This window comes from Homarus americanus, unplaced genomic scaffold, assembly GCF_018991925.1.
Source record: "Homarus americanus isolate GMGI-L3 unplaced genomic scaffold, GMGI_Hamer_2.0 scaffold40856, whole genome shotgun sequence".
Lineage (NCBI taxonomy): Eukaryota > Metazoa > Arthropoda > Malacostraca > Decapoda > Nephropidae > Homarus > Homarus americanus.
The window spans coordinates 5,455,262-5,468,611 of record NW_024734615.1 but is presented as its reverse complement, the minus strand read 5'-3'; the positions used below and the strand labels follow the sequence as shown (position 1 = coordinate 5,468,611).

The following is a 13,350-nucleotide window of genomic DNA, read 5'->3' as shown; positions in this document are numbered from 1 at the left end:
TAAAAATACCGCAATTTCACTGTGTTTTATAGTGGACACTGTCATAGTTATGGAAATGTGTTAAAATGTGTTAAATTAAAAGTTAAAGTTAAGTTCACCTAACATCACCTGCCGTGGGCGAACTTACTGTTACCGAGATGGGGGGGGAAGCGGCTGTAAAGTCCTCCATATTAGCCCTAGTTTTTGGCAGTGGATATTTTGCATTGACCAGCTAAGTTCCTATTAACACTATTTTACTGTGAGTGCGCTGATTGGCTTATCATCCATTACTTGCGCACAACGAGAGAAAACTGTATGTGACCGTGACTCTGGCGGCATTTGGCATATATTTTGCCGTGAGTCCATCGTTGTGTAGCTATACACATACCTAACCAGAAGGAGTTGCTAGGGTGAATTTATAATAAAGCACCGTTTTTTTCTCGCTCTTATTAATATGTATTTTGTAATGTTTGGACAATTTTAAAAAAATTTTCTTCTTTGATATTTCTGCCGGAAATTAAGGATAACCGAGATATTAATTTTTCAATATTGTTAGATTTGGTCGGTCACAAGTGTCGCCATGTGTTGTTTACTTTTTGCGGAGAAGGTCTGACCCCCCCCCCCTCTCACGCAGTGCTCCTTATCCCCGTCTTCCCTTCTTAAGCGTCTACAGCGCATATGTGGAGGGTGGTGTGGGAGTTTCTTATTGGCTATAGCGATAGGAGACTTATTATTGGGCAAGAGTTTTTGTCTTAGCCAATAAACACTGCGTGGGTGGGTAGGGAGCGGAGATTTGAATTTTCAGTACCAGGTATGGCTGAACAGGTGGAAGAGCTGTGCCGGCATTGTGATAGAGATTATTTTACGTCAATTGCCGAGTTTCATCAGAAAAATTGTGAGGCAATTTCTTTTTTTTAGAAAACACGGTGTATTACCGAACAACATTATTTGTCCAAAGTGTAATACCTGTAATCAATGTACACTGCGTGAAGAACAACGGTATTATTATACTTTAGGACATAATGCGCCCGAAAGTTATAAACTAGTTAAATATTTAGATCTCCCTATTCTGAGTATTTTGAGCCCCATATATACATGGCGGAAATGGATAATAACGACAGTTTTCAGTCTTCATCTGTGAGATGATATTATAGGTGCATCATGCATAAAAAAATTTTCGACCAATCACAATCAATTTTTTCAAAGGAAGCAGCCTGGGTACGATTTTAATTTCACTGACCAGTTTCACAATGTTCGTGGTGGAGATTGGTTGTCGTTTGTGCTCCTACGATTATTTTAAGTTTATCACCGAGTTTTACGAAAAATATGATTATTCTATCGAATTCTTAGGTATCCCTGGTCCTTCCACTTTTAACTAAGGTATTGAACTTTCGGACATGGTGTGCCCAAAAGTTTTTAACTACTGAAACATTTAGGTTAGTTTAAGCAAGGCCTACAGGGGGCGGAGCCCCCGGCAAGGAGTTAGGTTAGGTTTTGTTAGGTCAGATGACTCATTTTTGTTTTCTCCCCCACCCAGAAAACCCCGATTCCCCAGGCTCTCCCCCATTATTGTGGGGGGCGGGGGGGAGGAGGTAACCTCGCAATTTCCACCAAAAATGAAGGCCAGATTCTTTTAAAACACACCAAAATACACTGGATAAACATATTGGTCAACCCTAGGGACTCCTGTCCTAAAGTAACATTTTACCATAAAAAATAAAAAAATAAAATACTTAAAATCATAAGAGAAAGTTGTCCTTTATTTTAATATACTTAAAATCATCAAAACAATAAGTAAAGCAAACCTCACTAGAGGAAAGGTCACAGCAGCTTAGCTCCCGGGATCAATTGTCAGTAATGGCTAGTGCTACTTGTGAACAGGGCTGTGCCCTTCAGAGGGCCGAGTTAGAGAGGGCCAAGGAAGATATCTTCAAATTAAAGGAAGAGATAGCGAGGATGAAGGAAGAAACGAGGCATGGAAAGCCGGTGTCTGACGAAAACTCAGGCGAATGGAAGTTGTGAGGAGAGGGACGACCAAACTGGTGGTGAAAAAACACACCAAGGATACGACAACAACGACAACAACAGCTAAGTGTACCAACTCTTTCAGTCCCTTGATAGATGAATTGGACGTTAGTATAGTCAGGGACAACGCAGACAAGGAAGGTATGAAAATCTTGATTGTTGGCGACTCCCAGGTACGGTACATGGCCAGAGTTTTTTGTGGTAAAGATAAAAATAGGATGAGGGTGTGTTTCCCAGGAGCTGGGGTGGGGAATATAATTGACAGGATGGACAATATCTTGTCTGGTAATGGGAACAAACCCATTATCTGCCTTAGTGCAGGAGGCAATGATACTGGCCGGTGTAGGAGTGTGGAGCTTCTTGATAAGTTCAAGACTGCTATAGAACGTATTAGGTCTAAGGGAGGGATCCCTATCATATGTGGTGTCCTGACTAGAAGGAGAGTTGGCAATGAATGGTTGTCAAGGGCATTTGGTGTCAATGGCCGTCTTGACAGATATTGCAAGTCAATATCAGTCCCATTCATTGACAACTGGGACAACTTCTACGGCAGAAGGGACCTTTATGCTCGGGATGGGATGCATCTGTCTAGGGATGGGGTGGCAACCCTGACTGGGTCTCTCAAGAAGGCAGTTCAAAAGATGTCGAAGTCTTTAAACTGCTAGGGGAACATATGAGCACGGGGGTGGAGGAGACTGCAGTGGGAGCAAGCACACACTGCCAGTGTTTTATCGCAGTAACAAGAAAGCCTGGATGACCCTAGTACTGTTTGAGGATTGGTTCATGACTTGTTTCATTCCACGAGCCAAGGAGTATTGTCTGCAACAACAGATTCCATTCAAGATTTTACTGATTTTGGATAATGCTCCGGGACACCCACCACTCCTGGACGACATGCACCCTGATGTTAAGGTAGTGTACATTCCATCTAACACTACCTCTATCATCCAACCCATGGATCAAGGTGCTATTGCTGCCTTTAAAGCGTATTATTTACACACGACCTTCGCTCAGGCTGTTGCTGCTACTGAAGGTGAGAAAACGGTCAGACAGTTTTGGAAGGAGTACAACATTTTGTCATGTATAAAGAACATTAGTACAGCATGGGATCAGGTTACAAAACATTGCATGAATGGAATATGGAAGAAAATCCTGAAAAGATATGTGCACAGTTTCAAAGGAATTAATGAATACTGTATGAAAATATTTTGGATATTTGTAACAAGATAGTGGAGTTAGGTAAACAGCTGGAGTTAGAAATTGATACTGAAGATGTTGGACAGTTGGTTGAAAGTGTAGCAGAAAAGCTCAGTAACGAGGATCTTATTGAACTAGATGCACAGAAAATTGCAGAGGAAGAAGAGAGACAAAATGTAGAAGAAGAACCTGCACCCCCCAAAAAGTTTTCAGTGAAACAAATGGCAGATGCATTTGTTACAATTAATAAAGCAATGCAAATGTTTGATGGCATGGATCAAAATTATGAGCGTTATGCCAAAGTTGACAGAACGATCCAAGATGCACTTGCTTGTTACAGAGAAATTTATAATGAAAAGGAAAGGCAAACTGTGCAGTCTAAATTGGACATCTATTTCAAGAAGTCCCCCAGTGCTGTCTCCTCACGCCCCACCAGTGCTGCCTCTTCACTCCCTCAAGATGAACCAATACCTTCAACCAGCAAGTTTTCACAGCACATAAACCTGTCTGAAGAAAGCGACATTGATGACTCACCCAGCCCTGTCTCCTCTTCTGCTTCTTCCAATTAATATTGTCTCCATAGAAAATTATGGGGGCCCTGTGTGCATTCAGCTGACTACATTTAAGGTAAGTGCTCAGTCACACTGTATCCATTCCTCAGTATTTATTACTTTTACTGTACTGTATCCATTCCTCATTATTTATTACGTTTAGTGTACTGTATTTCATTGTAGATTTTTAATTTTTTTTTTATTTATTTATTTATTTATTTATTTATTTTTTATATATGTGGGACTTACGACCATGTCGGACTTACGACCTGGATTTGGGTCCCTAACCCCGTCGTAAGTCGGGGTCTAGCTGTATATCAAACTAAGACACGAGAAAAGATTCAACCAATACAGTCAGATACCGGCGAGATAACTGATAAGGACGGAGAAATGAGCAATAATCTGAATAAATATTTTTCAACAGTTTTCACCACCGAAAATTTAAATATGATACCCGAAGCTCTGACTCTATACAGAGAAAGTGAAGAAAATAAATTAAACGAGATAGTAGTGACTAGTAACAGTGTTAATAAGCAAACAGACAAACTGAAGCCTAATAAGTCACCAGGTCCCAATGAGATATTTGCCAGAGTATTAAAGGAATGTAAGGAAGAGCTTAGTATGCCCTTAGCAAAGTTGTTTAACATGTCCTTAAAAGCAGGTGTAGTACCAGAATCCTGGAGAATAGAGAATGTAATACCGATTTTTAAGAAGGGAGATAGATCACTATATTCTAACTACCGTCCAATCAGTCTAACATCAATTGTAGGCAAATTACTGGAAGCAATCATTTCAAACACCTATTCGAAATCACCTGGAGAAGCACAAGTTGATCAATGATTCCCAACATGGCTTCACAAGTGGGCGTTCATGTCTAACTAATCTATTAACATTCTTTTCATCAGTTTTCGAATCAGTGGACGAGGGGCACAATTATGATGTGGTATATCTCGACTTTAGCAAAGCCTTCGACGGAATCCCCCACGAAAGACTAATAAGAAAAGTGGAGGCTCATGGCATTAAAGGTGATATTCTAAAATGGATTAAGGCGTGGTTACAGGACAGAAAACAGCAAGTGAGCATTAACGGCACTAAATCCCATTAGAGCAACGCCACTAGTGGAGTTCTGCAAGGCTCAGTTCTTGGACCATTATTATTTATTATATACATAAACGACATAGATACCCGTATCGGAATAGACAGCAACATAAGTAAATTTGCTGATGACACTAAAATAGGACGTGTAATTAAATCTGACGAGGACTCCGCAAAACTACAGGAAGATCTAAACAAATTTTTCGAATGGTCTGAAAAATGGCAGATGAAATTCAATGTGGACAAATGTAAAGTAGTCAGTATAGGAGATGTAAACAGGGAAACCAGATACCAGATGAACAACGATGTTATTGAGAAATCCAACTGCAAGAAAGATTTAGGAGTAATGATAAGTAGGAATCTTAAGCCAAGTAAACAATGTGTATTTGCTCGAAACAAAGCTAATAAAGTACTTGGGTTCATACAAAGGAGTGTTAGTTACAAGACTAGCGAGGTCATCTTAAAACTATATCTTGCACTTGTGAGACCTCACTTGGATTACGCAGTTCAATTCTGGTCACCATATTACAGAATGGATATAGAATCCTTGGAAAGAATTCAGAGGAGAATGACAAGACTAATCCTGGGCATTAGGACCTTGAGTACAGAGACAGGTTAAAGCATCGTAATTTGCACTCCCTTGAGAGACGTAGAGTGAGGGGCGACATGATCGAGGTGTATAAATGGAAGTCAGGGCTAAACAAAGGGGACATTACAAAGGTACTCAAACTATCCAACCAGGAGCGAACTCGTAACAATGGTTTTAAATTAGACAAATTTAGATTTAAGCATGAAATAGGTAAACATTGGTTTGGAAATAGAGTAGTGGACGAGTGGAACAAGTTACCAAATATCATCATTAACTCGAATACGCTGGATAGCTTCAAACATAGGTTGGTTGGATATATGAGCGATAGGAGTTGGGTGTAAATGGGACTGCCCAGTATGGGCCAATAGACCGCTGCAGTTTCCTCCATTCTTATGTTCAAGAAACAACTTCTGGTGGTCACCCTTTTCTACACCTTCACCGATTTTTGGGTTATTTTTTCCATAGATGTTCTATCATTATAAAAAAGGCAACATTTACTAGAAGCTAATAGCACCTGACCTAACCAACCACCAAAAAACTACCTAACCTAACTCCCTAGCCGAAGGTCAGACCACCCTTCATATTAAACAGAAAGTACTTCGCCAATCAGAGCGCACTCACGGTAAAATAGCAAAAGTAGGTTACGGCAAAATAGTTTTTCTTTTTCTCCCTATATAAGACTCAATATATAAGTCGGTGTTGGCAACTTCTAAATATTTACCGTCACCTCTTTTAAAATACTTACTATAATGATAAGAACACCTGTGGAAAAAGGTAAACTTGCACTTCCACCTCCCCATCTGTTACAAAGTTAAAAATATATCTTTCTATTGTATTTGTGTGTGTTTCGACCGAATATGACCTTCACTTCCGCTGGAAATTGGCCATTTTTTTTTATCAAATTTTTTCGAGACGTTTTTAAAAAAAAATTAATCGCTAAGTGAATAAAAAATACACCAAAACACACTAGAAAAACCTAACCTAACCTAACTTAACCTAACTGACTCTCACCATATGATGGAATCACCTATTCCTTACTTTAGTTGGCCTGGAGACCAGGTTCTTGTTCGTCATTGGATTCTGAGATTCTTACACAATGCCACATATGTTGGTCTTTGCGATATTTACATTCACTCTTGCTCTTAGTACACTTTACTGAAGTTGGAAGAACACCATGCGATCGAAAAAATGCTATAGTTTCTTCGTTTTTTCCCCAAAAACTCGCAATCAGCTCCATATAATTCAAGTGACACCCATCGCAGACTTCCATGGTCGGAACTGAACTTGAATTTCAAAATTTGAGAGACCCAAAATAAAAATCGATTTTGATTGGTCCAAAAATACCACAAATTAAACCCAAAATCATTTTAATTGGTTGCAAAAAAAAAAAAAAGGCTTTTGATTGGTCACGTGACGTGTATGGGAACGCATGCGCGTAATGATTTATGTAGGACACTCGCAGAAACACGCAGTGTGAAAGGTGAAGTAATTACTACACCACGTGAGGTCCCTCATAACACCATCTGTGAGGGAATGACTACACCACGTGAGACCCCTCATAACACCATCTGCGAGGGAATTACTACACCACGTGAGTTCCTCCTAATACCATCTGGGAGGGAGTTACTACACTACGAGTTTGCTGTTCAACACCTACATTAATCTGTATGTTCACTGTATGTTCCTTTACCTTTCTCTAATGAAGGCTTTTGTTAAACCACCAATGTATGTAATAAGTCATTTATGTCCAATGTATATTTTCAGCCTTCGGGCTGCAGAATTTTTTCAATAAACCGTTAATTATTATTATTATTATTATTTTTAAGATTATAGAAAAAATCGAGAAAATTTTGAATTTCCTATCTCCATTAACATACATTTCCGGCGGTACTGTAATAGATGAAAATGATCTTATAATTAGACGTCTCATCAGAATATGATAATAGAGTAGCGGGGGTCCAACGAATTACCCAAAAGTACCCAAAAGTACCCACAAGTATATTAAATCAGGGTAAAATCTTAACAAATATCTGTTATACATACACAAAACATGTCCAATAATATTTTTAGTGTAATTTTGTAAAAATAATTTGTAAGATGAAATAATAAACAGCGAAAAACTTTCAGTATTGGCGAACACTAAATTCCAAAGAGTTCGTGAACAAGGGTGATAACTCAGATCCATCGTGATGCACTTCGTTAACCTAACCTAACGAAAAGTAAATCCTACGGCTATGTTAAATACCCCAAAGTAACAGAAACATCGGTAATTATATCTCCATTTTGGATAGGTGACTCTTTGGAATTTAGCGTTTTTCGCTGTTTATTATTTCATTATTTTGACTACATTTCAATGAAAACATTATTAATCAGGTTTTATTGATGTAAAACATATATTCGTTAAGATTTTACCCTGATTTAATATACTTTTGGGTACTTTTGGGTAATTTGTTGGACCGGATTAGCGGTAGTAAGTGGGAATGTTTAAACGCAATAATACCTGGAAAAAAATTAATAAAATAGGGTAGATTTTTACAACTTACCCATAATGTTCCACAATGTTTTGGGGTCCAGTTCTAGATATATCTCATCATTCTGAGTACCTTTCATTCTCTATATTTCTGTCACAAATAAATAATAGAGAATGTAATAGAACCAGACCTAATCAACCAAGGAAACCTACCTAACATCCGAGCTGGGGGGCGGACATAAAGTACCTATTTTGTTATTTGGTACCAATGAAAGCAACTTTATTGGGTAAAGGTATAATTTTACATATTTTGTGGACGTGAGCCATCTCAGACCAAGCAGGTCAGTTGTAAACAAACGACACGTGGTGATTAAACAGATTATGGGCACCATGTAATAAAACGGTCCGACTAATTACCCAAATGTAGCCGCAATGAAGTCAAATGATGGTCGTACAAGCATAAAACAGGCTGTGAATCACTTCTCGATTATTATTTGGTGTCATAAAGTCACAAAAAATTGGTAAACTTAATTGAATCTGAGTTGTGTTAGGTTAGGTTAGGTTAGGTTAGGTACATGCACTTGATCTATTAACTCAGATTAAATTAAGTTTACCAATTTTTTGTGACTTCGTGACACCAAATACTAGTCGAGGTTAGGTTAGGTACATGCACTCGATCTATTAACTCAGATTAAATTAAATTTACCAATTTTATGTGGCTTCGTGACACCAAATACCAGTCGAGAAGTGATTGGCAGTCCGATTTATTCATGTAGGACCATTATTTGACTTCATTGCGGCTACATTTGGGTAATTAGTCGGACCCGTAATAAAATACTCGAAATCGAACAACCCCTTCTGGTTGTAGTCCTGTTCTCAGACATTACTGATTGTCGTGTCAAGTTTGTGAAATGGTGATAGGGTGCAATATATATATATATATATATATATATATATATATATATATATATATATATATATATATATATATATATATATATATATATATATATATATATATATATATATATATATATATATATATATATATATATATATATATATATATATATATATATATATATATATATATATATATATATATATATATATATATATATATATATATATATATATATATATATTATACCTGGAACAATCGCAGCGTCTCTCAGGTACTGTACTTTCCATAATGCATAATTCTAAAGTCCAGTCATACTACACCTTGATCACCAACGGTCGTCACACCCAACTCCACGTACTGTACACCAGGTGACTGAAGCTTAAAAGGTACACAACTAAACTACCATAACACGACTGGGAGTAACCCTGCACGCAGTGTTACCATATCGCAGGAGCGAAAATATAATTTTCTTCGTGATTTAAGCAAATATACGAACATTGGGAAACTTCTCATGATCTTAAATAATGATGAATAGCTTTTTTATATAAAAATGCTTCCTTTGGTTTGTTTAATATTTATCCTGATAGTGATACAGCGGAAAATAGATCCACCAATCACAATCAATCACCATAACATACAGCTATAAGGTGTTTATTGTAAGGTGTTTTAAGAAGCACGGAACAGCTAACGCGTTAGCTTTCCCGGACTATCATTAAGAAATACGACATTACTTTACTTTTATCCTCTTCGCCACTGATCGGCTTGTTAGCCGCTTGGGCGATCGGTCACGTCTCTGTCACGCACTGTTGGCAAATACTGGGCGTGCACCAGCTCCTGAATGTACCTGAACCCGCTCCAGTGTTGGTCAAGTCTTCTCTTGAAAGAGCTCACATTCGGTGCCGTCACAACACTCTCTGGTAGATTGTTCCAAGAGTTTACAACCCTCACTCCGAAAAAGTTTGCCCTCACAGTTTTCTGGACTTGCGGCTTCTTCAATCTTGAGCTGTGACCCCTTGTGGGGCGAGCGTCCGCCAGCTCCAAGTAAGGACACTCAACTGAGTAGTGCCCCCTGAGATGCTTATAAACCTCAACTAGGTCCCCCCTTGCCCGTCTGTAGTATAAGCTAGGCAAGTTCAGGCGCTCCAATCTCTCAGGGTAGCTGAGATGCCGAAGTGCAGGCACCAGTTTGGTGGCCCTCCTTTGAACATTTTCAACCAACTGACAGTCCCTAGCATATCTCGGGGACCAGATGGGGTGACAGTACTCCAGATGGGGAAGCACTTCACTCCTGAAGATCGTCACGAGGGACGGACCGTCTAGATATCTGAACGACCTTCTTATAAGACCCAATAATTTATTTGCCTGATTTACCTTCTTCTCACAATGGCCCGAGAACTTCAGCTCATTGTCAACATACACACCTAGGTCCTTCTCACACACAGTCTCAACTAGTACATTTTCTTCATCCCGTTGGGACATATGGTACGCCTCCTTACCGTTGGTACGCCCCAGGTGCATCCTCTTACACTTCGTGACATTGAATCTCAGCAGCCATTCCTTCGACCATTCCTGGAGCCCACAGAGGTCCTTCTGCAGCTCTTCACAGTCCGCTTGGTTCTTAATTTCCCGAAATAACTTGGCGTCATCGGCAAACATTTGTATGGAGGAGTGTACAACGTCAGGCATATCATTTATGAAACAAACAAACAACAGCGGGCCCAATACACTACCCTGCGGTACCCCACTTGTTACAGGTACAGATGACGATTTCGTGCCATTAATCACCACACATTGCTTGCGGTCATGTAGAAAGTCTTCTATCCACGCTAGGACATTTCCCCGAATTCCGTACCCTTCCAGTTTGATTTTCAGCCTTTCGTGGGGTACACTGTCGAAAGCCTTGGCAAAATCTAGGTAAATATTGTCGATATTACCACCCCGTTCTAGAATATAGGTCCAAATATCCAATACCTTGAGCAATTGTGTCAAGCAAGAGCGCCCCGGCATAAAACCGTGTTGGCAATCTTTTACAAGGTTGTTTCGTAGTAGATGTTCCATCGCTGCATCTCTGATAATACTCTCAAGTACTTTACATATTATGCTGGTCAGGCTCACCGGTCTATAGTTGTTCGTGGAGTGCCTATCGCCCTTCTTGAAGATAGGACTCACATAAGCCACTTTCCATTCACTGGGGACCATTTGTTCATCCAGGCATTTACAAAACAGAATCTTCAGGGGCTCTGCAAGCTCGTTGCACAGCTCCCTTAGCACTCTAGGATGCACCATGTCAGGTCCAGGACTCTTATGGACCTTTAGCCTGGACAGTTTATTTCTAATACCCTCTTCTGTGAACACAATGTGGGTCAGTGCTGTGTCGAACCGTCTGTCCTCAAACGCAGGAAGGTTAGTTGCATCCTCTCTTGTGAACACTGAGGAAAAGAAGCTGTTCAATGCCTCAGCTTTATCCTGGTCAGAATCTGCGTAACTACCATCTTCAAGCCTCAGGTCTGATACTCCTACTCGCGTTTTCAATTTCGACTTTGCATAGCGGTAAAACGCCTTTGGGTTTGACTTGACCTCGCGTGCAACCAGCCTTTGGAACTCCTTTTCAGCCCTCCTACACTCTATCTTTGCTTGGTTTCTGGCTCTTGCATACATCCTCCTGTCTTGCTCATCGTTTGACCCAACCCACGTCTTGAATTTCTGGGTTTTCTTCTTAATTTTGTCGACCGCCGCATGGTTCATGTGTAGGGATCCCCTCGTATTCCTAGAAGCACTGGGTTTGGTCTTGGGTATATATTTATCGATCAAATGGTCATTTTACTAGTTATGATATTCAGCGTAGTGTCTGCGATCTTGTACCTTAATAAGTCAGGCCAGTTGATACCCCTCATCTCTTCCCTCATCCCATTGTAATTTCCCTTGTAATATTTGCACCTTGGCCTGGCCTTATCTTGAACTAGGTAACAGTTAAATCTGAATGACAACACTGTATGGTGACTGGTGCCAACTGGGGCAAGGTGTTCCAGTTTGGCCACCATACCCTCCTCGTTTGTTATGATGAGGTCAAGTGGCTTGGGTGTTTGCTCCCCTCTGTAATGTGTCGGGTCTCTCACATGTTGGAACAGAAAATTATCTCTCAGAGTTTCTACAAAAAGAGTAGCAGGATTATTCAAGTCATTCGGGGTTGACTCGTTTCTCCAGTCGATGTCGCCATAGTTAAAGTCCCCCATGATAAGGAGGTGGCTGGGGTTGAGCATCGCCGCATTGTTTATTAAGGTTCTTAAGTTCCTTTGATTTATTGGGCCACAGTTCGGGGATAACTGTTGTATAATACAGTTTTCAGAAAAAAATAAAATTAGGAGAACTATTATTTGGACACAATACGAAAAGATATGGAAAGAAATACAAAATGAAAAAAAAGTCAATCAGTCAACAATAAATAAGAATAAAAAAACCGGGCCCGTTGTAAAGGTGGGTGGTCAGGAGTGGGAGACCTTGTGGGGTACGGGATATTGGTTCACACCCAGGATGGGATGGAGAAAGGAAACTCACAATGTGCTCTCTGTATACATATTATATTGGATGTACAATGCAGCTTGGTGGCTGGTGCTGGGAGGAGGCAACGTGGTTACAAGCTTGAGTAGGGAGACCTGGTTGGTGAGGGTGCTCAGAGGGGGTTGTAGCGTACTGTGGGGTTCAAGATGTTTGTGTTGTAGTGGACGTCTCCCCTACTGTAATGATCGTGATGACGGCTAACCTGAAAACCTTAAGGATTCATATTACGCTCAAACGTCCACAAAACCCTCTTGAGTCCCCCAGTGGAAACATCCCCCGTTTTCTCTGTTTCCCCGTCTTTGTCTTATGGAAACTTTGAATATAATCCACGGATTTAGTAGCAGACGCTGTATGCTGGGACCTGTTGCCATCCAACCCTTTGTAATCAATTTAATTTTGCTTTTGACAGCTGAGTCAGAGCATTGTTAGTGAAGATAATAGTAGGGAATGAAAATGAGTTCATAGTCTCAGTTTGAACGTCAGAGTGTACCGTAAATTAATTCATCGGAATAGAAGTAGGTGGGCTCCCTGGTCTGGTTTGAGTGAGGGCCCCGCGGGCATTTCTACCGTTAGTGGGTGCCCGTCCCTTCATCCATACAGGAATGCCATTCCACGCTGTGTTGTAATTTGCCCTTCTTTAAGTGATTTGACCCAATTAATAGTTGATTGTGCAAGTGTTACAGTAACGTAGTTGATATGCTCTGAGTGAAGTCATATTTACGTCTTTAACGTCCCCTGAAACGTGATGTTGTTGTCACAGTCAGTGAGTGCCCGTCCCTTCATCCATACAGGTCCCTAACGCAGCCTAGGTCGTGTCTGTAGCGTGGATGTTGTATCCACTATGTCTGGGGAGATGTCCGAGGTCCAGTAGGATCAGTTACCTTCGTGAGACCCGGCCGTCAGACACTTCAGACTACCTATAGCCCCCATAGCTGGCTCGTCTGGCCCTAACGCTCGGTCTGCGAGGTGGCCCCAGATCACC

The 13,350-nt window shown here is 40.3% G+C and overlaps 1 protein-coding gene across 4 annotated transcripts in view; it reads right to left on the bottom strand.

Annotated features, from left to right (window-relative positions):
• Positions 1 to 9,252, bottom strand: part of LOC121870392 — a 42,582-nt gene extending 33,330 nt beyond the window's left edge. For 2 of the 4 annotated variants that reach the window (XR_006089703.1, XM_042372216.1), the window contains exon 1: positions 9,131 to 9,246. The gene's annotated coding sequence lies outside the window, so the exon portion shown is untranslated. Of the gene's footprint in view, positions 1 to 9,056 lie in introns of all 4 variants that reach the window. The other 2 variants (XM_042372218.1, XM_042372217.1) reach the window with 2 other exon arrangements.
• Between the last annotated feature and the right edge of the window lie 4,098 nt (positions 9,253 to 13,350).